The following is a 27,085-nucleotide window of genomic DNA, read 5'->3' as shown; positions in this document are numbered from 1 at the left end:
TCCCCTACTGAGGTTTCAGCTGCACCCTAGGTAGTACTGAACTTTTTTTCAGGCATTTGTTCTGTTTCTACTTGGGATGGAGAGTGAGGGGCAACCCCACAGCTTCAGCCCTTGGAGGGGTGGTTTGGGTTTATAGGACTAGCGTTTGAAGTCTCTTACCTTCCTCCTGCCTGACTGTCATTTGCCAAGGAGCCAGGAAATACACCTAATGTTATCGCCATAGAATCACCTCGGTACCAGGTGGAGGAGAGAGTCTACCAATGTCCCACCTGAAGCAGAAGGGGAGAGGTGCTCTCTGGATGGTAGCATTTACCATGTCTACCTTCCCCTCCAACATCCAAACCTAGGATATGGCATTCTGCATATCCAAGGGGAAGGAGTGTGAGTATAGGACATAAGCCACATAACCTCAGCCAGACCCTCTCCCAAGCGGTCAGCAGAACCCATTCGGGACCAACTGCCAAACACCAGGCGCCCAAACTCTGGCAAATGCAAAGACCCTTTGTTCTCTTGAAAATGTGTCTGTGTTGGTGAGGTTGCTATTGTTGTGGTCTTAGGAGGGGGAGGGAGGGAAATGCCCACATCTCCAGTTTTTAATATGGTAAATGTCAGTGTTTATGCCTGTGCGGGCTGGCCTAATTATCCCATGTCCTCTAAAATCTTCCACTGTAATTACCACTCACCACAGTGACACCTCCTGCTAAAGGGAGAGCCGTCAGCTGCAGGAGCTCAAAGCCAGAGCCCACTCAGCAAACTGCGACACCAGCAGCTGTTTCTGGTTTCGAAGCTGTGGGAGCTTCATAAGCCATTTTCTCTGGTCCCTCTGGAGTAAATGCCACCATGGTTGAAAAGTTGGAAAGGTTTGTCAGGCCTGGAACAAAGCTGTGAATGAATACTACAGTAATTTGCTTTCCCACAATCCCCTCCTTTCTCTAAACCAGCCAGGGAAGCAACTGATGGGGCTAGAGCAAAAAAGAAAAAAAAAAAAAGACTATTAGCACCAGTGGTAACTGGTACGTCGTTGCGATTATGGCTATAATAGCCTTTGTGTTATCTACATGTGTACTGTAACGCACAGAGAATGAGACGAAGGGTTGAGACAGCTCAAGAGAATAGCTTTTAAGCAAAACGCTATGCTAAAGAGACTGAGCATCTTTCTAAAAAAAAAATGCCCATTAGCGCACATGGGCGGTATTGAATTGCGTTTGCAGTGTAGAGGGAATAGTTTGGCGGGGCGTCTATGCTTGCAACTACACAGAAGGAGGAGGGCAAGAAGAAGAAGAAGGAGGAGAAGGGGAAAAAAATCAATAAATTCAGTGTAAGCAAAGTCACAGCAACCTTTAAAATAATAAGACAAATCCATTTATTTCACAAATGTCTTCATTTCCAAATGCCATTGTTTGGGGCACTCGGCTGTCACTGTCCATGACATTTTCGAAAACTTGGCTCTTAATCATTTAGGTGTAGCTGGAGTTCTCCAGCAACGGCCAAGTTAAAAGATTATACATTCACCCCTGCTCTGGCAGGGAAGATCGACTTTAACAGCCTTGTCCTGCGGGGTGAAGGAGGGAGGCTGGCGGTGGGGGAAGAGTCTGGGAGAAAGACAAGGCTTAAATATGGACAGAAAAGCTCAGCTGTATTGCTATATACAATGAAAAGTAATTACAGAGAAAAATGAAAGCTGTTTCTTGCTGTTAGCAGGAAGAATAAGAGAATTCTGTACCTTTTTAAAGCTCTGAGTCCATTTTGATGTAATTGGTTCTGGAATTATTTATGACATTAATTGCTGCGCTATCGACTGCCTGTCAGTGGCTCTGGCAGTCAGTCCATCTTTCTTAGCAGAGACAGCCTGCTCAGCCCAAACTAGACTGACAAGCTAATTATACCCATCTTCCCCTTCAATGACAAATGCTGCTCATCGGAAACCTTTCTAGAAATAAGCTCTCATTCTTTTCCCTTTTTCCTGAGCCAGACATAACAGATATCTCAAGGTGCAGATCACAGCTAAAACTCAGCTCGCAGGGCTATTAGCTCTGAACATCTCACTTGAGCCAAAAAACCTAAGCATCTTATGTTATCAAACTGTATGTCATTCCCTGATGCTAGTTTTCAGGGATGAGCAGGGGCCCATCCTGTCAGTCAGAGCAGGGCAGAGAGAGCCAAGCCGACTGAATTAGCCAAGCTCTTCTTAACCATCAACTGCATTCAATTCAGGTGATGATATAGAAGCTGGGGAAATGCCTTTTGTGCTTTGTGTAGCTGCTGTGGGGGTCATTTGGGGCTTACTGGAAGGCAAGGTGGATAGTTTCCCTGGCCACCTCTTATCCGAAAGCCCTTTCGTGAGTTAACTGTGTAAACTATCCTTGTGTTTCAAGTTTATTCTGCGTGCAGTTTTAGTAAACCGTTTTGGAGGCATGACACCTTACTCCGTCAGGCATTGCTGTGAAAAGCGGGCACCCGCGTGTGTGACACACTTGGAGGAGGCACAAGAAATGATGTGATTCTCTTGCTCTAGGAGCATGCATGCTAATTTGGAAGACAAGACATGCACACAAACAGGGATGCAGAGTCTTTTCTCAAAGCATTAGGTAAACCCACGAAAGTTATACATTTACAAGAAAGATGGAAAGCGTTACAAAACGCAACTCTCCTTTGGAAATACCACCTAGTGTATTCTCTGCCGTGGGTACTTCTGCTCTATTTTGTGCCGTCCAAAATAAGTGGGCAACATGAATTCTCTTTGTAAAAGATTAAGGCACTTCAGAAAAGAAAGGCTCACCTGTGCTTTGCTACCCAGTCGGGAGGAGAGTCAGGAGGCTAGAATTCAAGGCCCTCCATGTGGGCCTTGGGCAAGACACAAGCTCTCAAAATTCAAATCTGCTGCATACGTTAAATAAACCCAACCTGCCTCCCAGACAAAGTTTGGTAGAAATAAATTGAGAAAAATTATAAAAACACTGAATAAAGAGCTCTGTCATACACCTGCAAAGTAGAGTGATAAGAACAAGGGTGAAATATGAGCTTTGGAGCAGGAAAATCACTGGACATGACTCGCTTCAGGAAGGATCTTAGAAGGCCTTTGAGACCGTGGGACTTCTAAGGCAGTTTTAGGCACACTGGGATCCTTCACGTAATTTGCTATTGTCTTTATTTACAGCCAAGGGGGCTGTTGATGGAAGCCAACTCAACAAGGGGCGGACTGTGGAGGATTTCTATTGTATGAGTTCAGTTAAACTGCAACATTTCCCAGAATTCTCTCCCCTGCATAGATCCAAGCTAACGTGGGCCACACAAGACATTTTGTACGAGATTTGGAAGGGGGAAGTGGAGGTGTGGCTGTATCCCTTTACTCCTGGGAGTCAGTGGAGGCAGCTCATGTATTGTCACTTCTCTGTCTGCTCATCTAAGTGGCCTCGGACAGAAGTCAGGCCCACAGCACCTCAAGCTCCTGCTGGGTCTTCTGCTTCAGCTTTCCTCATGCCTAAAACAGGTGCCAGCTTGGCAAATAGGACCAGCTTCTCCTATAGCCCCCCCCACCCCCAGCTCAAAGCTGGAGGTCTATAGGAGGTAAAAGACCAACATGGATTCCAGACCGTCCTGCTGAGTTCCAGCTCAGCCTTGTAGGTTCCAGCCTGTCCTTGATCTCCCCATGCCATATCTGTCTTTATTTCTTGGCTGTCTGCCATGGACTTCAGGCCCCAGCACTTGCATGATATATATGCTAGTATCAATATCATTAATATATATTATATATCAGTATTATTATTATTATATGTCCTCAGGATGACTCATTTTCCAGCTGGTGCAAGAGCCACGACCCTTAGTGGACAAATATTCCAGTAAAGGACAGTAAAGCACGTGGGAGAGGACACTGGCTCCTGTGTCTACACAGACATGGACATCAATGTGCCTCATGAGATTTGATTTTCATGGTTGTATAAGGCAAACGAGAGAAGAAACACTGTGAGCCTTATAACTTTCAATACCTAGACAACACCTAATATTTTGACTCCAAAACAGCAAACACTTGTGTAGCTAGAAAATGAAATTTGTTTTCATGTGAAGGGTTGATAGTCTATAAATGTAACCTATTGATCCAATAAATAGCATAGTGAATGGAACTTGACCTACAAAGGCGTATAAATAGGGTGACTAACTGTCCCACTGTGCTCAGGGCTGAGGGATTTCATGGGTCCCTGGACCTTCTGTGCTGACACCGAGACAGTCCTGAGCGACTGGGATGGTCAGTGACCCTAAGTATAAGACTGGTTTCTTGCCCTAAGAGTTAGCCAACCCAGCATTATTGTGCTCTCAGTCATTCTGAGTCTGTTTCTTCACTTCCAAAATAGTTTATCCAAGTACAAATTGTTTTAATAGGTGTAAGACACTTACTACAGTTCTTGACAAATAATAACACTAAATATATTGTTACTAATAATTAGCAAGTAATATTATCAGAAAAAGTAACACACGAATATATAAAAATATAAGAAACAAATCCATATGTGATGTAATCACAAGCATTAAGTGATGATGAAAACACATGCTACCAGAGTCTGTGGGGGGATATTATATGGGAGCAGGAGGTCCCTGCATTCATTCATTCAGTGGAGTACCTACTCTGAGGCAGCACACGGCTGAATGCCATCTTTAATTTGGTGAACCAGGTAGACATCCATTCCTGCCTTCATGGAGCTTCCAATCTATGGGACAGTCAGACATTCAACAAAACACAAGCAAAAGAATGAGTATTATGAAAGAAAGTAATGAGTTCCCTCAGAGAAAATTTGGGAGGAGATCTAATTCTTATTGGGTAATCGAAGAGGATGGTCCTCTCCTCTTTGATGGGTCATCACTGAGGGTCACCACGGAGATGACCCATCTCAGGGGTGGGTCACTGAGAACGAGTCCTGAAGGATGAGAAGGAGCCAGCCAGACACAAAGTAGGGAAAGAGCAGCTCACCCAGGGGAAGAACAGGGCTTAGGGAATGTATCTTGGAAGAGGTGGGATTTGAATTGGCTCTTGAAGAATGGGTGAGGTTGCAGTGGACACAGAAATAAGGCTTATCACGGGCACTTCTACTTCTTTGCTGATCTTGGGAAAATTCTTTTCATCACCAGGCCTCAATTTCTTCTTCTATGAAATAGAGAGATTCAAATGAATGATCCCTATGGAGGAATTACGTTGAGAGGCTGGACTCTGCTCAAGAAGATGAACACGTGAGAATCAAAAGCCACTTGCCATTAACCATGGCCACACACATATCCCACAAGAATCAGAGGAGAAGTGTGAGTTCCCATGGCTGCTATAGGCACTGCCCATTCATTGTATGGGCCAAGATATGAAGACTTGATAGATGATGGAGTGTCAATTAGACCTTCCCCGGGGGGGCAGGTCTGATAAATGTGTTGGCATTTTGGGGAGGAATTTGGGCTTCTTATTTTCAGTGAATGATTTCAGTGGGTCAGAGAAAAGGAGTTTCCCTTTGTGAAGTCCCTTCCCCATGAGGAAGAAGGGGATAATTGAATAGCTAAACTGTGGACATTTTACACAATATATATTATTTTTTCTCCTGGTAAACTCTTTGGGAAAACCCACATAAATTTAACATGAAGCTTTAAAAATTGACTCCTTTAAACCACTCTCTGCCTATAAATTGTGTGCTGCTGAGGGCAGCTTTCTCAGGCCATTCTTTACACCGAGTGTGCAGAGCTGCTGAAATAGGTGGACCGGGGGAGGATTATTATGCAAGTTCCCACCTCATCCCCAGGCAGCCGAGGGTTCATTTCTGTGCTTCTCCCTCCAAGTTGCCAGAAAAGGAGGAAATGGGGACTTCTCTGAGGGCCTTCTGCTAGACCGGTGAGCCCCACGAGGGCAGAAGAGTCTACCATGTCCCTGCCCCATGGCACATAGCCCAGTCCAAAGTGGGCACTCAGGCACTGTCAGTTGAAGAGACAAATTAACTTCAGGCCAAGGTCTGGTTTGATCTGATCTGGCTAATGTGGAAACTAAAGGATGGCAAGGAGATTGGGGAAGCATTTCGGGAAAGAGTAGCATCCTGACACTTAGCAAGAAAAACAGACTCTCAGTGAAGCTGAAGGGGAGGGCTGCCTTCAGCAAGGTGACCTTGACCCAGGTGACTGTTCTCTAACCTGAGCTCCGCAGGTAAACACTTCTCTCCTGGTTGGAAAAATGTCCTTCAAAAAAATAAAGTGAACTTGGGAAGTGAACTTGGTAAACAGTGTTTCAAATCTGTAGCTTAGACTTTTGAATAAACATGACATGGCTTAAATTTAGCCCCAGTGAAGACAGAAATCATCTAGCAATTACAATAACAATAGTACCTTATAGTTAGTAAACAGATCATAGACTCCCGAGTCATCTTATATACATTATCCCATTTAAAATGGCACAACTAACACTAAGCTCCAATATGGGCAGGGACCAGGCATCTTTTGAGTATCACCGTATTCTCCTCAGTTTGATAAATACTCGTTAATAGATATTTGTTGAATAAACCAGTGAGAGCAGATAGAATGCTACGGCTTAGAAAGGCCACATCACTCTTCCAATGGCAAACAGCTCACAAATGGCAGAGCGTTACATTTTGGCATAGGTAGCTCAAAATGTTTCCCAGGTGTGCTCATACCCCGGCCTCTTGCCATGCCTACATGGCAGGGAGATTCACCTTCAGTTTCACTGACACAGGTAGGGTTCAAGTTGAAGAGCAGAGAAAGTTTTAGATCATAAAGAAAAATACAGAATAACGACAACAACCTAACGTAGATTGCATTTTAGAAATGAGCTCACAAATCCACAAGAAAATCAGCCCTCATGATAGTTCTGTTTTATATGATGCCTTATCATCTTGGATATATTGGTAATTTAGAGCTAATGAATAATTTTTTTAAAGTTCACTGAAAATGCTCAAGTAATATTTCTCTTTCTTAAACCCCTTTGTGTTTTCTGTATAAGTATCCTCGGACCATAATTTAGCCATCATGCAGACGATATGCATATGTCTTTCATCTTTAAGAATAATATTATTCAGCACTCTATCCACGACTTCTGGAAATTATCCCATAGGCGCTTCTGAAATGCCTTTGTAATCCTGTACCTGACTGTTTACCAGTTTTGGGGACGGCAGGGTAAGTGGAACGGTTACATCCAGCCAAGATCAGAAAGGCTACAGTATCGACTCCAGGGGAAGCTCTGTGTTCAGTGGTGCTTTCTCTTTTTAATTTCTGTATTTAAGGCTGCAGTTAGACAGAAAAGAAAGATGGGCAGCCCCTTTCCTTTGGGTCAATAAGCTCACATCACCTTGCCCAGTACTCACCCATGTTATCTTTACCCAGAACAGGCAGTGGAAGGGGGGTTTTGTTCCCTCCTCACGCTGTCCTTTTAGGTTTCCAACATTTTTGAGACACATGTAGAATTTTTTTCCGGTGAAAGCCACAAGAGACCTAATAGAAGACGCATTTGTTTTTGACTTCTAATTAATCAAGATAACATCTCTCTCAACCATTAGACAGTAAAATCAATCCCTCAGGTGGCTGTTTTGCCAGTTAGACTTCTACACCGATACCTATTATTGGCAAATCAGTGATGTATTTAAGCGTGTTGTACTCCATCATTTTATAATATGCAACCAACGTGACTACGTTGAGAATGTAGAGAGGGGCGATTGCTGCCCCTGGAACCAGTAATGGGATTGCTGCTGCATCCCCAACCCTACCCACTCCTTCCCATACCCAAAACTGGGGTGGATGATTCATTTCCCAGACTCTGGCTGGCATCAGACCACTCACTCACCATGAGGGATGTCAGAATCCCAGGACATGAGGAACCCAGGAGGAGCATGGATCCTGGATGAGGAGATGGGGCCACAAGGAGATGGGGCCACAACCATAAGCAATGTGGGTGCATTGGGAGGGCCCCTGGCTATGCTGAGGCCCTGAGCTCCCACTGAGGGGTGGGAGAAGGGGAAGAGGGAGGAGGGAAGGAGGGAAGTGAAGTTCCTCTCTGGAAACACCATGTGGAGATATCTAAGGTCTAGCTGAGAGGGGAATGAATTTCTGGGGGATTTGCTATAGGATTCACATAGGAGGCACCTGTTCTAGTCACTGGAAATATTCTTCCAGGCAAAACCCACCAAATTAAGAGCTCCATGGCAGTGGGGGACTTTCTCTTTAAGGCAACTTGTCGCCTCCTCCTGACCCAGAGCTAGGGCACCGAGTTCATGACGGTGCATTCCAGCAACTGGCGAGGTACCCGAGACACAGTGTGGCAGACCAAGAAAGCCTATAAGACAAGTGATTCTCCCATGATTCCTACCTAGTTCTGTCAAGTCACTAAAGTCCTGCATCACTACTGCTCTTTACTAGGATGCTCTATATCTCAATTATCCAAGTTTTCATCTAATTTCCAAGTATTCTGTGGGCAAGATTCTTGAAGGCATGACAAGTTCTAGGTGACATTGGATCTGAAGACCTTCTTACTCAAGTGAGGAAGGGGCTGACTACAGGCACCTGCTAGAGCACCGAGGTACGACGGAGCTGGTGCCAACCTTTAGGCAGTCACACCCTTCTGACTCATCCTTTTCCGGAAAGCATTCTCTGACCTCTGCAGGCTTCCCCCCTCCACGCCACCACATGTCACAGGGAGCGACCTGTTCCCTGTCTCTTCCCTCAGTGACTGTGAGCCCCGTGATTCTCGCTACTGTCCATGTCTCCAGGGCCAAGCGCAAACTCAGTCCAAAGCTGCATTCTGTCGAGGGTGGCTATTTTGCTGTGGAAATGCAGCTGCAGGCAGCACTCAGCTGTAAGGGTAGGACACCACACATGAGACTGACAGCAAAAGGGTTAAGGGGCACTGGATCAGCTCCACTTTCTGGGGTACCTGCTGAGGAGAGAGCCCCACTTCTATAGCTCCTATACAGTAAGCCCCCTACATGCAAATCTTCAAGTTGTGAACTTTCAAAGATGTGAACGTGCATCTGGTTGAGCTAGGAACCGGAACCTGTGCCATCAGCGTCCGGCCTGAGTGAAAGTGCAGCTCGCCCTCCGTCTCCTGTTGCTGAGGATCCCTCAGCTCCACCATCTCCCACCTCCTCTCCCCCCTCCAGTCAGTGGCTCTTCTCGCCTGTTCACTCGATGCCAGCGCCTGTATGCCAGCTGTTGTGCTGTGCTACTGTACTCTTCAAGGTACTGTACTGTAAGATTAACAATGTTTTATTTTTTGTGTTTGTTTTTTATGTATTATTTGTGTGAAAAGTATTAAAAACCTATTACGGTACAGTCCTATATAGCTGATTGTGATAGTTGGGTACCTAGGCTAAATCTGCTGGACTTATGAACAAATTGGACTTACGAACATGCTCTTGGAATGGAACTCGTTCGTATGTAGGAGACTTACTGTATTTTAGGCAAGATGGTAATAACAACAATAATATCTACCATTCTTACGAAAATAAGTGTGTGGCATCATGTGTGTCCCTCTGAGACTGGAGTTAACGCCCTATGATATTAATGAAGAAACTGACTCTGAGAGGTCAAGTAATACCCCCAAGGTCACACGGCATTTGGATTTGAGTAGGTCTGACTGTAACACCTGTGCTTCTGCCACTGTGCTACGTGAACTCCATACAGAACTCTGCAGTGGCGTGTCTTCAGTTTACACTGAGACATTTTTGCTTTTTCCTCAACACTCGGTTTCTTTCCCAGACCTTGTGATGTTCACAGCCTGTGCTGCTCTCTTTGGGAAGCTACACTTGGAAAGTCAACATGTACAGAAAAGTAAGTTTTTAGGAATACTACCATTTTAGCAAGGCTACCAGGATCTATTCTTCTGATACCAAGACGGTGATTCCATGAATCACAGACATTGCCCTGAAGATTTATGAGCACAAATCCTCTGCAAGTGGGGGAACAACCCGCGGTGTATGTGCTGGCTATAAATGATGAACTTCTGCTGACACTGTCTCCAATCAAAAGCCCTCAGTTAGGTACCCAGAGTTGCTCACCAGTGCTTAAGCTGTGGGCTTAACAAAATGCCCCTCTTCCATTCCTTGTTTTATATCCAAACTGATAGTAGCTATGAGTTTACATTGTCTATAAGCCTGGTTAAATTTCTTATTAAAATATTTTGCTTAAACATGTCCTTGGGTGGGAGGTCGAATCTGTGATCTGCAGCACAAGATTGTGTGAAATGGGGCGTGAGGCCTGTGCCCTCAGTCTTTAAGGTACTCCCCCCTAAATGACATTATTTCCACACTCCCACCTCATACTGTCTTGAGCTGTATAGTCTGTCCCATTTAAACAGAAAGTCCTGTATCAACCACAACGTTCAGCTCGATGCACTGCACAGAGGTCCGTGGGAATGAATTAGGGTTTTGATTAATTACCTGGTGTCTTAGCCTTGATGTCAAACCTCACCCTTAATGTATTACCATGCCAACATGCATTATAGATTGGGAAACCACTCACCCACACAGGAAGTTATTTGCTGACAGTTAATTTTACCACTTGTCAGCCCCATGATATGAGAGACGAACCATCTTTTGACAGCAAGTACTCTGAATTCTCCTAGAGATCTGTTGATGATGCACCAGCCTCTGCAGAGCATCTCATGATTGTTCTTCCGGTCCAGCGTTCATGCTTTACACCCTGTTAGTGTGAGCCCTTTGGTATTGCCAGCAAAGTCAGAGGTGGCTGGTCTTCCACAAAACAGAGGCTGGTCAGGTATGTCTTACACTCACACTCTCTTATGCTACCTCATTCACTGTGGTCTCTACCTCTGTGATTCCCAGGGGCTTCAGGTGACCCGTAATACCAGCCCCTCCTTCCCTGGTCTAGGCTACACTCCGAGTTGCTGCTCTGAGCCAACCACCAGTGTCAGCCATGTCTGCTTTCTTGCTTTACTTCTTTATTTTAATGTTCACTCGTTCATTCATTTAACAAATACTGCCCCAGTGTCTACTGTGTGCAGGCACCCTGCTAGATGCTAGGGATAAAGTGATGATTATGATTGACTTCGTCCTTACATTCGTGATTGTTAGAGCTTACTGGAGGAGACAGACAGTAGTCAAGTACATACACATGAATATGTAATTATGAATCATAATAAAGCTAGGAGGGGAAATAATAGCATGCTATTAAAAAAAGAGTAACATGGGACCTACCTGAGAAGAGTTGGTGGGAATCAGCCTGTAGAATCCTTACTTCAGGGCCAAGAAGCTAATCCTCTCCTCCTCCATCCTTGGGAATTGCTCTAAGCTGAAGAGAGTTTCCCCACCCACCCTTCCTGGAGCACTTGCATCCAATGACTGGTCCACATGGGGATACAAAGGTCTGATTCCCTTGCCTCAGGGCAGGACAACTCTGAAGAAGGTCCCAGCTATAGAGGCCCTTATGGGATAGGGTGCAGCTCCATTCAACTTAACTACTTTCTCCCCCAGCCCCGCTCCTCTCACTTCCTCATAGGACTAGTTCCTGAGGATACTTCCAGTAGACCTGCATGCAAATCTCAGAGCCTGGTTCCCTGAGTACCTGTGTCTACACGCATGGTTGGCCAGTAGGATGATAATACTGAGTGAAAGACATCAACAAACATGGTTAGAGAGTAGGACTTTTTCTAGTGGTCAAGGATGGGAAATGTTCTGACAATGCATGAGATGAGAGCTTGACCCCAGATACCAAACACAGGGAGGGGCTTCCTGGTTCGCAAGCCCCTCACAGAACAAACAGCTATGGTGGACAACGCCCCATGGAAGGAGGATTCAACCAGTTGCAAGAAGACTGCTTTTGCCACCCTCCTGTTCTTAAAAATACCTTCCTGTCTTCCCCTTCCCTAACCTACCTGCCTGATATGAAGTCTCTAACTGTGGACCTGCTCGCTTATCGGATGCAAGTAATGACTGCTCTACATTCTAGCACATTCCTCTCTGCTTCAGGGCCACATAAATGAATGGTTTATTGTCCAGATCTGGTGAACTCCAGCAGGCTCTTGCTTCAAGCATGCATAACAGCCATTCCTGAAGTGTATCATCTGATCTGACGGTCAATACTCTCGTAGTATCATTTCAGTAGATTTTTAAAAATTTGTTTGGTTTGCGGCTTTTGTTTTGTTTTTATGCTGTTTTGTCTTGTCTTTCTAAAATATCTTTTTTTTATTAAGGGTAGTATACAGTTATCACTTAAACTACACAATGAGGAGAAACTACAGTATCAAGCAAATGAGTCAGTTACATTGTCACTGGAACAATCTGCACATTTTGGTGAGTATATCTAACCATTTTGAAGATTAGAAATAGACTTACAATGTTTCATGGGTTAACGAATTTTCATAATTGTAAGAATTGCTTTTTTATTTTATAAATTCTCCAATTGTTATTACAGGACAACTAGGCATCCTACTCTTCAGGCTGACTGCTCTATTACTTTTTTTTTTTTTTTTTTTTGGTGGTACGCGGGTCTCTCACTGTTGTGGCCTCTCCCGTTGTGGAGCACAGGCTCCGGACGCGCAGGCCCAGCGGCCATGGCTCACGGGCCCAGCCGCTCTGCGGCATGTGGGATCTTCCCGGACAGGGGCACGAACCCGTGTCCCCTGCATCGGCAGGCAGACTCTCAACCACTGCGCCACCAGGGAAGCCCTCTATTACTTTTTAACACTATTCCCAGGAACTGCTCTGATATTTTTGTTTTATGCCAATATCAAGGTATTCTCTCCTGGCCCAAACATGTAATGAGTACTCTCCAAGGAGCCCTGGGTATCTGTCTGTCTGTCTATTTATCTATTGATCTATCTATCTATCTATCCATCTATCTATCTATCATCTATCACTTATCTATCATCTATCATGTATGTATGTACGTACGTATGTGTGTAACTATCATCTATCATGTACCAATCTGTTTATTTGTTTGGAGTACATTATTAGAAGTCAAAATTAGTTCTTGGACTGTATGAGGTAGGCATGGTAATAACAGGCATATTAGTTCTTTATTTTTAGATACCTTGAGTAAAAATTTTATAGGAATATGATGTATGTGCAGAACGCTACACAAAACATAATGGAGTAGAGCTCAATAGGTTTTCCACAATGTGGGCACTGCCATGCCATATAGCCACCACCCAGATCAAGAAATACAACTTTACTGGTACCACCAAAGATCCCCCATGAACCATTCCGGTCACTGCTCCTCCAAAGGTAACAACTATTAAAAGATCTATCATATTGTGTCTCTTTACCTCTTCTTATAAGGACACCATTTATATTGGATTAGGGCTCACTCAGGTCTTTTGGAGGGATATGATTCAACTTACAACAGTCATTTTTAAAGCTCTGTAGTTGGTTGCATACCTAATTAGGACTGTTATGTCTTTTTGGTAAACATTTTTTTATCATTACATATTGTCCATCTTTATCCTTGGTAATTTTTTCTCTAAATCCTACTTTGTCTAATATTAAAATAGACTTTCTTTTGTTAGTATTTGCAAAGTGTATCTTTTAAAAATTTTTTAACCTACTTATATATCATACTTCCAGACTTCTGTATTTTCTTATAGTTATATCATATATTTATCAATTCTGTCTTTTAATTATTGTGTTTACACGATTAATATGTAGTGAAATTAACATGTTTAGGTGTAAGTATATCATTTTATTGTTTTCTCTGTTTTTTTTCCTCTAGGTCCTCTTTCCTGCTTTCTTTTGGGTTATTTAGACTATTTTAGTATTCAATTTTAAATTGTATATTTAAATATATTTCTTTATATAATTATTTTAGTTGTTGCTCTAGGGATTTACAAAATACAATATTAACTTCTAACATTCTACTTAGAATCAATATTTTACCATTTCATGGTAATGTAGGAAGCGTACCATAATATTGGTCCCTTTACCCTCCCCTCTTTATGTTATACTTTTCATATATTACAACTATATACATTGAAAACCCCTTGAGACAATGTTTTAATTTTTTATTTCAAAGGATTACATTTTTAAAGAACTGAATAGGACAAGGATAGTTCATTCTATTTACCTAGATATTTACTATTTCTGTTGTTCTTCCTTCATTTCTGTAGTTTCTTCTGTTGTCATATCCCTCTGTCTGAAGAACTTCCTTTAGCAATTCTTTTAGATCACGTTTGTTGCTGGCAATAAAATCTCTTAGTTTTTCTTCACCTAAGACATTTTTATTTTACCTCCATTCCTAAAGGATACTTTTGCTGGGTATAGAGTCATGGGTTGCCCAGTTTTTTTTTTTTTTTCTTTCAGTACTTTAAAAAAATGTTACTCCCTTCTGGCATACACAGTTTCTGTTGAGAAATCAAGTCACTCTAATAATTACTGCCCTAATTAATGATTCATTTTGCTCTTCCTGCTTTCAAGATTATTTTCTTTGTTTTTAGTTTTCTTCAGTTTGTGATGTGTTTGTTCATGGATTGTGTGTGTGTGTGTCTCTCCTGTTTGGGGTTCACTGAGATTTTTGCATCTCTAGGTTTATGTGTATTGCCAAATTTGGGACTGCAAAGCGGGTGAACTAGGAGTTTATGAACAACTTTCAGTGGTCATCTTCCTGAGTTCTCCCTCTCTGTAAACTTCCTGATACTTCTCAGCCTCCTGGGGCTCTCCTTTTCTAGTCCTCTGACAAGAAAGTTGGGAGTTGAATGATTCCTCTGCTGTGCACTTCCCACAAAATGTGTTAGCCAAGTGGCAGGAGGACAGAGAGAGAAAAGCAAAGGAGATTTGCTCTACTCTCTTGGGAGTAAAACTCCTCCAGTCAGAGAGGAAGTTTCCCTCCTTCACAATTGTAGGCTTCTCCCAGTCTCCATTGCCCCCACTACTGTCACCACCCCATCCAGAAATGTTTGAAGGCTAGCTTGCAATTGAACAGAGGAAAGAAAGAGAGAGAGAGAAGAGATAGAGATAGAAGAGATAGAGACAGACAATATAGATGATAGAGAGTTAGAGAGAGAGGCGACAGACAGACAGATACAGATAGATGAGAGACAGAGAAGAGAAACAGAGCAAATACTGTCCAGAGATTTCCACATTATTACTGAGCATTAAGAAACATCTTCCTCATTAGAACTACAGGACTTCTTCTGAAGCTTTTCACTGTTCATGTAAATATCTCCTTCTGTGTTGCAGACTGTACTGAGTCCAGACCAAGGATACCAGAAGGGAAAAAAGTGGTAAACCCACTGCTAGTTCAGTGGTATTTTGAATTCTGATCTTCCACATTCTATCTATTACCTTTTCACTCTCCTCAAAAAGCTCCTAAAGTTTAGAGCTGCTTTCAGTGAGAGAGACAGGATGCAATGTGTTTATTCCATCTAACTTAGAAATGGTACTTGTATATATAGACTTTCTACTGTTTCTCTTTTTCTTTTTTTAAAAGAGTATTTCGTTGATAACCCCAATCTGTCCATTTATTAATACATATTTTTCTTTAATACTTGGAACATATTTTCTTTGACCATATTTATAAAAGCAGCTTTGATGCCCCTGTCCACTAAGTCCAACATATGGGCCCACTTGGAGTCAGTTTCTCTTGTCTATTTTTTCCCCATATTGGGGTCATACTTTCCTCTTTCTTTGTTAGACATTTTAAAATGTCTAATAATTTTGCTTGCCAATAGGATACTGTAGATAAAATACTGAGATGAAAGTCTAAAATTTATTTTATTCTTCTGAGGGTCAATGATTTTTGTTTTGTTGTCATTTTGTTTTGTACTAAAACACAGTTTGCTTGCCTGGACACAATCTGCAAAAACTCCTTTGCCCTACCCCCTAGTGTATAGCAGCAGATGTCATCATAGAATTTTTTAGCCTCAAGTTGTTGCTTTTAGCCTGGCTGCTGAAGGGGAAGGGGAGTGACTCTCCCCTCTGCCTGCCTAGTACCCGTCTACAGTGGGAAATCTCGGAAGAGTTTATACTTGGATGATAGGGCTCATGCTTCATGTGGCGACCTTCCTTCTGAGCTTTTCTCCACCCTCAAAATGCCAGTTACTCTGCCAGCCCTGAGTTCTCCCCTGTGATGTCTCTGGTAGGTAAGTTTTCCTCTTTATTTCTGCCTGAGTTGTGTGCAAGTTGGAGAACATACCCAAATAATGATGCAGCAAGACGACAAATCTCACTCAACAGGATGAACTTTATCTTTCAAGGTTAGGCCTTCTTCTCTAGTTTCTGCCTGCTTTTTAAAAAGACTCCCTGGGTTCTTGTATTATTTAGCTGGGAATCTGTGCAAGATTTTGAATCTCAGCCCTTATGTGGCTCTCTCATTTCCCAACTTATTCCTTCAATGTCTACCTGCTCTGCTGCTGTGAACTCTGCCACCTGCCATCTCAAGCCAGTAAGGCTGTGGATTTCCACCACCAGACCTGGGTAGAGGATGGTGGTTAGGGGGCACCCCAAGACAAGAAAACCACCGTGCTCACCTGACGCAGTTGCAGTCTAGCAAGAGTCAACTCCTCTCATTGAAATGGCCATTGGTCAATTTCCTGTGCCTTCAAATAATTCTTGTTAATCTAATCATTCAGTTTAGTTTTTATGACTGTTATCTGTGAGAGTAATCATCCTGCCTCTTCATATTATTATTCCCATAAGTCAACCTATATTTTAGCCCTGCACAAGTACAATATGCTTTAATCACTGAAGCTTTATAAGAAAGTTTACCATAAAGTTTTGTTTTTCTTGTTCAAGAGTGTCTTGGCTCTTCTTGCCTTTTACCATTCCGCATAAATTTTGGAAGAAGGTTTTTAATTTCAATGATAAAAAAATTCTATGGGATTTTATTTGGCATTGTTAAATTGATAGATTAATCTGAAGAGAACTGACATTATTACAACACTACATCTTCCAATACATGAATAGGGTATATCCAACCCTATCTTTATTTACTCCTATTTAAATTTCTCTCAATATTTCTTTGCACTTTTCAGTGTAGAGAGCTTGTACACCACTCGTTCGACTTATTCTTCAGAATGTGATGTTTTGTGATGCTGTTTTAAATGGTATTTTTAAAATTTCAGTTTCTAAATGCTTGTTGCTGGTATAGAGTAATATAGTTTATTATTTAATATCAACTTCATTTCTTGCATTCTTGCAAAATTCACTTATTAACACTAATGTTTTTCCTTCTGTGGTTCTTTTTTTAATTTTCCACAAAAATGACATCATCTGCAAATAACACAGCTTTATTTCTTAATTTCCAAGCTTCTCATACATCTTATCTTATTTACCTCCCTTACTGAAATGTCTAGAACTTTACCTACAGTGCCAAATAGGAGTAGTGATAGGTGGCATCTGTCTGTTTCTGATCTCTGGGGAGAAGCTTTCAACATTTGCCTATAAATGAAAATTATGTTAGCTGTAAATTTTTATTAGATACCCTTGTTAAGGAATTTTCCTCACATTATTGGGTTTATTTCTGAATGTTGAAGCAAACTTGCATTTTTTGCATAAACCCAACTTGATTGTGATATATTTTGTTTCTTTATATGTTTAGATTTCATTTTGCTGGTGTTTTGTTTAGAGTTTGCATCTTTCTTATGAGAGATTAATGTATAACTTCCCTTCCTTGTAATGTCTTTGTCATATTTTGTGTTGAGTATGCTTGCTGTATAAAATCAGTTGAGAATGATACCCAGTTTTTCTTTTCTCTTGAAATGTTTATGTAAGATTATTATTGATTCCATTTTCCACATAGAATAGAAATAATTCACTATTGAAGCCATCTGAGCTTGAAGATTTCTCTTGGGAGAGATTTTAATTACAACTTTAATTTCTTTATCAGATATATAAATCACATTTTCTAATTCTTCTTGTGCCAGTTTTAGTGAGTCGCTTTTTTAAAACAAAATCTGAATGTTTCATCTAGCTTTTCAAATTTATTGGCATAAGGTGTTTGTGATTTCCTCATTATAATGTCTATAGGATCTGTATTTTCATCCCTTTATTGATTTCTGATATTTATAATTTGTACCTTTTCTCTTTTTCCTTGATCGATCTTCCTAGGGGCTTATCAAGAGAAAAGGCATAAATTGCAACTATCATGAATTAATGACTAATGCATCTCTGAATATTAACTCATAGTTCTTTTAGATAATTCTCTGACTAGATTACTAAGAGGAGAAATACCGAATCACATAGTAAATTTACATTTACATTTTAAAGAAAGAGCCAAACTATTTTCCAAAGTTCCTGTATTATTTTACATTCTCATCAGCAATACATTAAGGTTCCGTTTTCTCTACATTCTTAACAATACTTGATATTATCTTTCTTTTTGCCTATAACCATTCTAGTGGGTATGTAGTGATATCTCATTGTGATTTTAATTTGCATTCCTCTAATATTTAATGATGTTAAGAATTTTTTTTGTGCTTATTAGCCGTTTCTACATATTCTTTGATAAAATGACTATTCAAATACTTTACCTATATTTTAATTGGATTTCTGTATTATTATTAGGTAAAGGAATGATTTGAATATGCTAAATAGGAGGCATTAAAAATCCAGGCTGTTTTCAGTCTGCCCTGGTTTTTATTGTCCTGTAGTCCCTTTTGAGTCTCATATTTTGTGTGTGCGGCCTCAGAGTAAGCCGGGAGTGTGAGAATAGCTTGGAGATGCTGTGTCTCCAACTGAGCATATACAGAGACTCAGCCCCCATCAGGACTACAACCTCAAGCTACTAGAATGAAGCCACTGGCCTTTCCACTTGTTTGTCTCAGAGACATCGTTTCCACTGAACACGAGCATTATGCACTGCCCCAATGGAAGGAGTCCCCTTCAACTGTGTCGGAGAAGCTGTTAGTCCTCATGGTCTGCCCCAACTGGCACAACATCCGCATCACCTGTTGGAGGAGGGGTTAATGAGAGCGGTCCCAGCAGCAAGTCTGAATGCCATAGACTCCCGTTGTTCTGGCCCTAAGTTCAGCAGTTTATCACAGATTGTTATATGACTTTGATGACTTGATAAGTTTTGTCAATTTTGTCCAACGTTTTGTGGAAAGGATTTGCTGATCTCATTTGGCCATAGCCAGAAGTCTTGACCTTCATATCCTTGACTTATGCTTTCTTTTTTTTAATATATGCATTTAATTCTACATATTTCCTTCTAAGAACAGCTTAAGCTGTATTAAATACTTTTTGATATGCTTTATTTCATAATAATTCAATTTAAAGTACTTTCTAATTTCCATTTTGATTATATCTTTGCCTCATGGGTCATTTACAACTGTATTGCATAATTGCACATTGTGGGGAGTTTTTAGTAATCTTTTATTATTGATTACTGGCTTCATTAAACTATTTAAAAAAGAATATACTCTAAATCAGTCTTGATTTTGCCCCCGCCCCAGGGAACATTTGGCAATATCTGGAGACATTTGTTCTTGTCAGAATTGCTGGAGGGGCCCTGATACTGGCCTCTAGTGGACAGAGGCCAGGGACAGTGCTAAGCATCCTATAATGCATGCCTAGGATAGCTTCTCACAACAAAGAAATTATCCAGCCCAAAATGTCAAGAGTATCCAGGATGAGAAACCTTGAAATCTGTTGATACTAACCTTAAAGTCTAGCTTGTCACAAATTTTGGTAAACGTTTCACACCTACTAGAAAAGAATGTGACTCTGTCACTGTCCAATTCGTTCCTCTATTAGATTCATGTTTGTTAATTACATTCTCAGTGGATTCTGTATTCACAATAATTTTTTGTCTGCTTGTTCTACCAGTTACTAAGAGAGGTATGCTAAATTCTCCCATTTTGCTTACGGATTTCTTTCTTTCTCTTTTCTAGTTTTTTTTCAATTATTGCTTTATATATTTTAAAGTAATTTTTAGGTTCATAAATATATACATTTTTTCTGTCTTCCTGGCTAATCGACCTTTTGTCATTAGGAAATTATCTCTAGTAATGCTTCATGCCTTATCTGATATTACATCAGGTTTCTTATGGTTATTGTTTCCATATCTTTCTTCCATCCTTTTGATTCTCAGTCTCTCTATAAATTATCTTGCTTCTTTTAAGTATAATACCATATCCAGTCTAATAATATTTGCCCTTTTATTGAAATATTCATGCAATTTACATTTAATATTGTTACTAATGTATTTAGGTTTATAGCTACCATCTTTTAATGATATTTTTCATTTATCACCTGCTTTTGGTTCCTTTTTCTCTCCTTGCTTCAAACATTTTTGATTAATCAAATATTTTTATCTTTTTTTCCTCTTCATTTTCTTGCTATTACAATGGATTTTTCTTCTATTCTTTTAGTGATTATCTTAGATATTACAAAAATGCATTATTTAGAATCTAACCTAAGTTAGTACTTTTACCTCTTCCCGGATAACTCTGACTTTAGAACACTTAATCTCCATTTATTTCTTAGTAGCTTTGGTGTTTTTTGTGTTGTTATCATACATTTTCACTTTGTATATATATTTTAAACCACATAAGACACTGTTTGTACAGTCAATATGCCCTTGTGTTTATCCAGATGTTTACCTTTCCCATTGTGCTCTTCATTCTTTCTTGCATATCCTTGATTCCGTCTGTTGGGAGGCAGAGATATTGAATAATATCCTCCAAAACTGAGAAAAATCTTTGAGACCGAAAAACGAAGGAGGCAACTCCATAAAGTGTAATTACGAAGTTTATTGTGGGGAACTTACATACAGGCAAGACTGGGGGTGGGGGGACAATGATCCAGAGGTGTTTGCAGCTGCACTCTGAGAAGCTGAAGGGGGTACAAGGGGCCAAAGGTAAAAATAGAATCTGGCTACGCAAGATGGGAACCAGGGATTTTTCTTCTCCCTGAGGGTCTCATGACCATTTAACCATAAGCCTCACCAAAAGGCATTCTTCCGGATTTCATATTAGATGAAGGCAAGGGTAGAATTAGACAGGGAACTCATCTAGTGTAGGCACATTCCTCGTGAGTTAGGCTAAAGTTCCGTCACAGGGAAAGGTGAGGGGGTAGGACAGCGGGACTAAGATGGAGCTGATCAAATGGAGTCAGTGTGGTTCAACTACACATGGTCAGATTATTTTCCTTCTACCAGAGCTCTCTTTAGTATTTATGTAGCCCGGACCTGCAGGTGGCAAATCCTCTCAGTCTCTGTATGTCTGGGAAGTGTCTCTATTTTTCTCTTCACTTATAAAGGATATTTCTCTTAGGGGTGGAATTATAAGGTGGCAGCTGTTTTCTTGAAGCACCTTAAGTATATCATTCTGTTATCCTCAGGCTGCTATAGTTTCTCTTGGGACCTCAGCTGTCTGTTCTATTATTATTTCTTTTAAAGGTAATGCATCTTTATTTTGGCTGTTTTCAAGTCCTAGAAGTGAGTTCAGAGTGGTTTGCGCAGACAACTCTAGAGTTTTGATCAGAACGTGGTGTAGATGGGTGTATGTGGGCTTGGGGTAGGTGCCTCCTCTTGGCTATTGTAGATTCTTTATTCCACGGGGAGGGACATTGCCTTAATCAACTTGAGCTGCTACAAGATACCACAGATTGAGCAGCATTTAGATTTAGATTTGAGACACTTATTTCTTATAGTTCTGGAGGCTAGGAAGTCCAAGATCAAGGTGCTGGCAGATTCAGTCTCTGGTGAGAACTTCTTCCCGGTTTGCAGATGGCTGCCTTTTTACCATGTCTTCACATCACAGAGAGAACAAGAGCTCTGGTCTCTCTCCCTCTTCTTATAAGGGCACTAATCCCACCATGGCAGCCCTACCCTTATTACCTCATATAAACCTCTCTCTCAAAGGCCCCATCTCCAAACACCATCACAATGGGGGCTAGGGCCTCAACATATGAATTTTAAGGGGGCACAGACATTCAGTCCATGACAGGCACAGACCAGGGCCCTTTAAGAGGGACAAAAGACGTGCACTCTTTCATCTAATAGCTAAATACTGAGTCTATAACAAAGATTAAACTGTAAAATTAGGACTGAAAGTAAATAAATAAGCTTGGCAATTAGGACAACATTACAGAATGCAAATAATACATGCTCCAATAATACAGGAATTATAGAAATGAAAATTGAGCAACGAAAGGCAAAGAAGAAGGGAGGTAGACAAGTCTGCTGATTTTTAACAGCTAGAACTAAAAGTATATCATTTAAAGCTCACAAATCAAGTATGGTCTGTTCTTCCCAATGCTATTTCTGTTACACTAATTCGATCATATGTACCTGATTTGAAACTGGTAGTGATGATGCTGGCATACTGAGGAAGTCACATTGATCCATGAACGATATTTATCAGAGTGTTAAATTTCAAACCACACGGGAACAGCAGCTGAACGCAGCAAGCCCCGGAGGAGTACAAGACTACACATAAAGCCCAGCTACTATCTCTCTTCTTGGCTCACTATTTCTATATGCACTATCTCTGACGGCTTATTGCACATTACTCCCCAGTCATTGTGAATTTTGTCCTTGTTTCCAGAAATCAGCAGATGCAACACCTGCTTATACCTCCTCCCTTCAAACTACTTGCACTTTTATTTTTAAAAATACTGTATTTATTTTCCATTCCTCCATTTATTAGAAGTTTAACATCATTGACTGATTGCTTGATTACTGGTCAAGTGTTTTTGTTGGGTTTATAATTGTTTTTGCTCTGATAACAAAGTCACATAGATTTTGAATAGTCTGAGCCTAACTCTGTTTTTCCCAAAGCTTGTTATACTTAGGAGACAGTTTTATAGCAATGAGTTTTTTTAAGTATGCACAAAAACACTAAACCTTAGTAACACTAAGAACAGATGGCCAAAAAGCACATGGAAAGATGCTCAGCATCACTAATTATCAGAGAAATGCAAATCAAAACCATAATGAGGTACCACCTCACACCAGTCAGAAGAGCCATCATCAAAAAGTCTACAAACAATAAATGCTGGAGAGGGTGTGGAGAAAAGGGAGCCCTACTACAGTGCTGGTGGGAATGTAAATTGGTGCAGTCACTATGGAGAACAGTATGCAGGTTCCTTAAAAAACTAAAAATAGAACTACCACATGATCCAGCAATCCTACTCCTGGGCATATATCTGGAGAAAGCTCTAATTTGAAAAGATACATGCACCCCAATGTTCACTGCAGCACTATTTACAATAGACAAGACATAGAAGCAACCTAAATGTCCATCAACAGAAGAATGGATAAAGAAGTTGTGGTACATATATGCAACAGAATACTACTCAGCCATAAAAAAGAAAATAATAATACCATTTGCAGCAGCAATGGATGGTCCTAGAGCTTGTCATATTAAGTGAAGTAAGTCAGACAGAGAGACAAATATTATATGATATCACTTATATGTGGAATCTAATTTTTAAAAAAAGATACAAATGAACTTATTTACAAAACAGAAACAGACTTAAGATATCGAAAACAAACTTATGGTTATCAAAGGGGAAACGTGGAGGGGAAGGATAAATCAGGAGCTTGGGATGAACACACACACGCTACTATATATAAAATAGATAACCAAAAAGGTCCTACCATATAGCATAGGGAACTACTTAATATTCTGTGATAACCTATATAAGAAGAGAATCTAAAAAATAATGAATATCTGTATATGCATAATTGAATCACTTTTGCATACACCTGAACATTGTAAATCAACTATACACCAATAAAATTAAAATATTAAGAAGAAAACATTACAAAGGATATATAATTGAATAAAATCAGGTAGCAGAGGAGGAGGAGAAATTTAAAGTAAGCTAACAATTTATTTATTGCCCATTTTAGGACAGGTTTTCTTCTTCCTCAGGAAAACCTCAGGTTTCCTGCTCTCAAGACCTTTCAACTGACTAAGTTAGGCCCACCCAGATTATTAAGGATAATCCTTTACTTAAAGTTAACTGATGACAGATATTAATCACATCTACTAAATACCTTTATTGCAGCACCTAGACTAGTGTTTGATTGAATAACTGGGTACTATAACCTAGTCAAGTTGACACATAAAGCTGATAATCACAGAAAATACTAATTTCCAAAAAGAGACGATTAAGGGTATAGTATGTAGTTATAGATACGAAAGTAATCTCTAGCAAAAGTACAAGACTTCCTAAATATTTAGAGAATTATAAAATCAAAAAAGCAGAGAAAAGAGCACATACTGAACTATTTTAAGTGATATAACAAAAAAGCAAACTATAGAATAATATAAATTAAAATAACATACATATCAATATTTTCACATGAACTAAATCTATCTCTTAAGACACAATTTTGGGTTGGATTAAAAAGCAAAACTCATGCGCATTCACTGTGAAAGTCTTTCAATTTTGCTGATCACTATAAAATTTTCATAATGACATGTTTGTACACAAGCACTGATAGGGAAAAATAAAAGCAAAACACAACTCTATGTTCAAAATCTCTATAAAACATTTAAAATTACTAAAAAGGAAAGTCCAAATTTATTTTATGAAGTGAACATAATATTGGTATCATAATCCAATGAAGACAGCACAATAAGAAAAAACTATATAAAAACTCACTATGTATATCAATTGAAAATTCCAAAATTAAATAATTTTGGACACAATTTATAAGTATATTACAAGAATAACAGAATACGAACAAGTGGAATTTATCCCAGAAATGCAAAGATGGTTCAATATTTTAAATATAGTAATATAACTTAATATATTAATGGACTTACAGAAATAAATTTTAGGGTTAATTCCACAGATGCTGAAAAAAGCATTTCATCATTAAACATCTATTCCTGAATTTTAAAACTTTCAGTAAAATAGGAATGGACTGTTAAATGTAGAACTTAAATTCATAATTTAATAAAAATATCAAATACAAAGAAATAAATCTATCAAAAGAAGTTGAAGACTTTTGCAAAAAAAAATACAGTATATTTTAGGAATATTTTAAAAAAAGAGAAAATTGAGTGATATATGATCATCAGAGATCTGAACACTTAATATGGCAAAGACACAATTTCTTCCTAAAGAGATATATAGATTCAATATAATCCTAATCAAAATTCCAGCAGGTTTTCTGCAGAAATTAAAAGTTGATTTTAAAGTTTATATGGAATCTTAAAGGACCAGAAATAGTGAAGATAATGTTAAAGAAAAAAAAAACCAAATTACAAAACTTCTCTAATGGATATGGAGCTTTCATATAACTATATTAGTTGAGACAAGGTGGTCTTGCTCAAGGAAAGACAAATAGATTGATGGAACACAAAAATGAGTCCAGAAGCAGGCCCACACATATGGAGATACTTTATTTGTGGCAAAGCTGACATCACAGAAAGTTGTTTTTAATCAATGGTGTTGGTCACTGGATATTCATGTGTTAAAGCAAGTTTGATCACTACCGTCCACCATACAAATAGTGGATGGATCCTCAAGGTGGAATAAAGATCTAAATATAAATGGCACATCATTAAAGCTTCTAGAAGGTAACATGAACATAGGAGACTATATTTCTGAGGCTGATGCAACAAAGATGTTGTAATGGGAAAGAACAATACTAACCATAAAACAGGCTTAAAAAACTAGGGTACATAAAATTAAGTATTTTCACTCATTCAAAGACACACTTAAGAGAATAAAAAGGCAAATCCCAGTGTGGGAGAAGACATATGTACCATATAAAGCCAACAAAAGCCAAAGTAAATAATACTTAGTAGGTTATTGAAAAACAAGTTAGAGTTTTACATTGTTTTATATGAAAACAATAAATCTATAGTAATTAAAACTACTGGCCCAGGGATAGACAATTAAACAAATAGAATAGAATAAAGAGCCTAGAATTAGTGGGAGAAGAAAAATACTTCCCACTGTTTTCCTTTATTAAAAAAATTCAATTCTTATCTCATGCCAATCTGCCATAATCTCACTCCTTCAGTGGAATAAAGACATAAGCTTAAAAAGCATAATCTTCAAACTTTAGATGATTCAAAGAAATGGAAATATATCCCATACTCTTGGATTGGAAGAATTAATATTGTTAAAATGGCCACATTACCCAAAGAAATATACAGATGTAATGTAATCCCTATCAAATTACCCATAACATTTTTCACAGAACTAGAACAAATAATCCTAAAATTTACATGGAACCACAAAAGATTCAGAATTGCCAAAGCTATCCTGAGGAAAAAACAAAGCTGGAGACATAACCATCCCAGACTTCAGACAATACTACAAAGCTACAGTAATCAAAACAGTGTGGTATTGGCATAAAAACTGACATATGGATCAATGAAACAGAATAGACAGCCCAGAAATAAACCCACTCACCTACAGTCATTTAATCTGTGACCAAGGAGGCAAGAATATACAATGGAGAAAAGACAGTCTCTTCAGCAAGTGGTGTTGGGAAAGCTTTCATTCATGTAAATCAATGAGGTTAGAGCTCACACCATACAAAAAAAGAAACCTCAAAATGGTTTAAAGACTTAAATGTAAGACATGACACCGTAAGACTCCTAGAAGAGAACATCAGCAAAACATTCTTTGACATAAATCACAGCAATATTTTCTTAGATCAAGCTCCCAAGGCAAAAGAAAGAAAAGCAACACATGCACACACACATGCATGTACACACACTTAATCTGGAAATACTACTGCCTAAAATTATTTGCTGTTTTAATACTAGACAATTAATGGCAGAAGTGGCCTATCATACTTCAGCCCAAACTTCAAATGACATTCAGAGAGAAAAATAACATCTCAGAGAAAAACCCAGTTGAAGATGAAAAACCAGGTATGTTTTGTTAACTAGGAGAGTCATGTTAGATGATATGCAGCACTTAACTCTTAATTCCGAATCAGAGTAAAATGTGGCAAATGTCTGCTGAGAAGATACTTTTACAATAGTTGCCTTCAAAATTCTGTCATCCTCGTCACTGTCTTGCAATAATGATTAAGAGAGAAGTTAATTAAGAGACTGCTATCCCTTTAGGTTATCATTACCACAATAAAAACTAAGAGTGACTAAGTCTCCCAAGGCAAAAGAAATAAACGCAAAAATAAACAAATGGGACCTAATCAAACTTACAGCTTTTGCACAGCAAAGGAAACC

This window comes from Lagenorhynchus albirostris, chromosome 16 (genome assembly GCF_949774975.1).
Source record: "Lagenorhynchus albirostris chromosome 16, mLagAlb1.1, whole genome shotgun sequence".
Taxonomy (NCBI): domain Eukaryota; kingdom Metazoa; phylum Chordata; class Mammalia; order Artiodactyla; family Delphinidae; genus Lagenorhynchus; species Lagenorhynchus albirostris.
The sequence above is the reverse complement of the archived record's forward strand: the minus strand, read 5'-3'. Positions refer to the sequence as shown.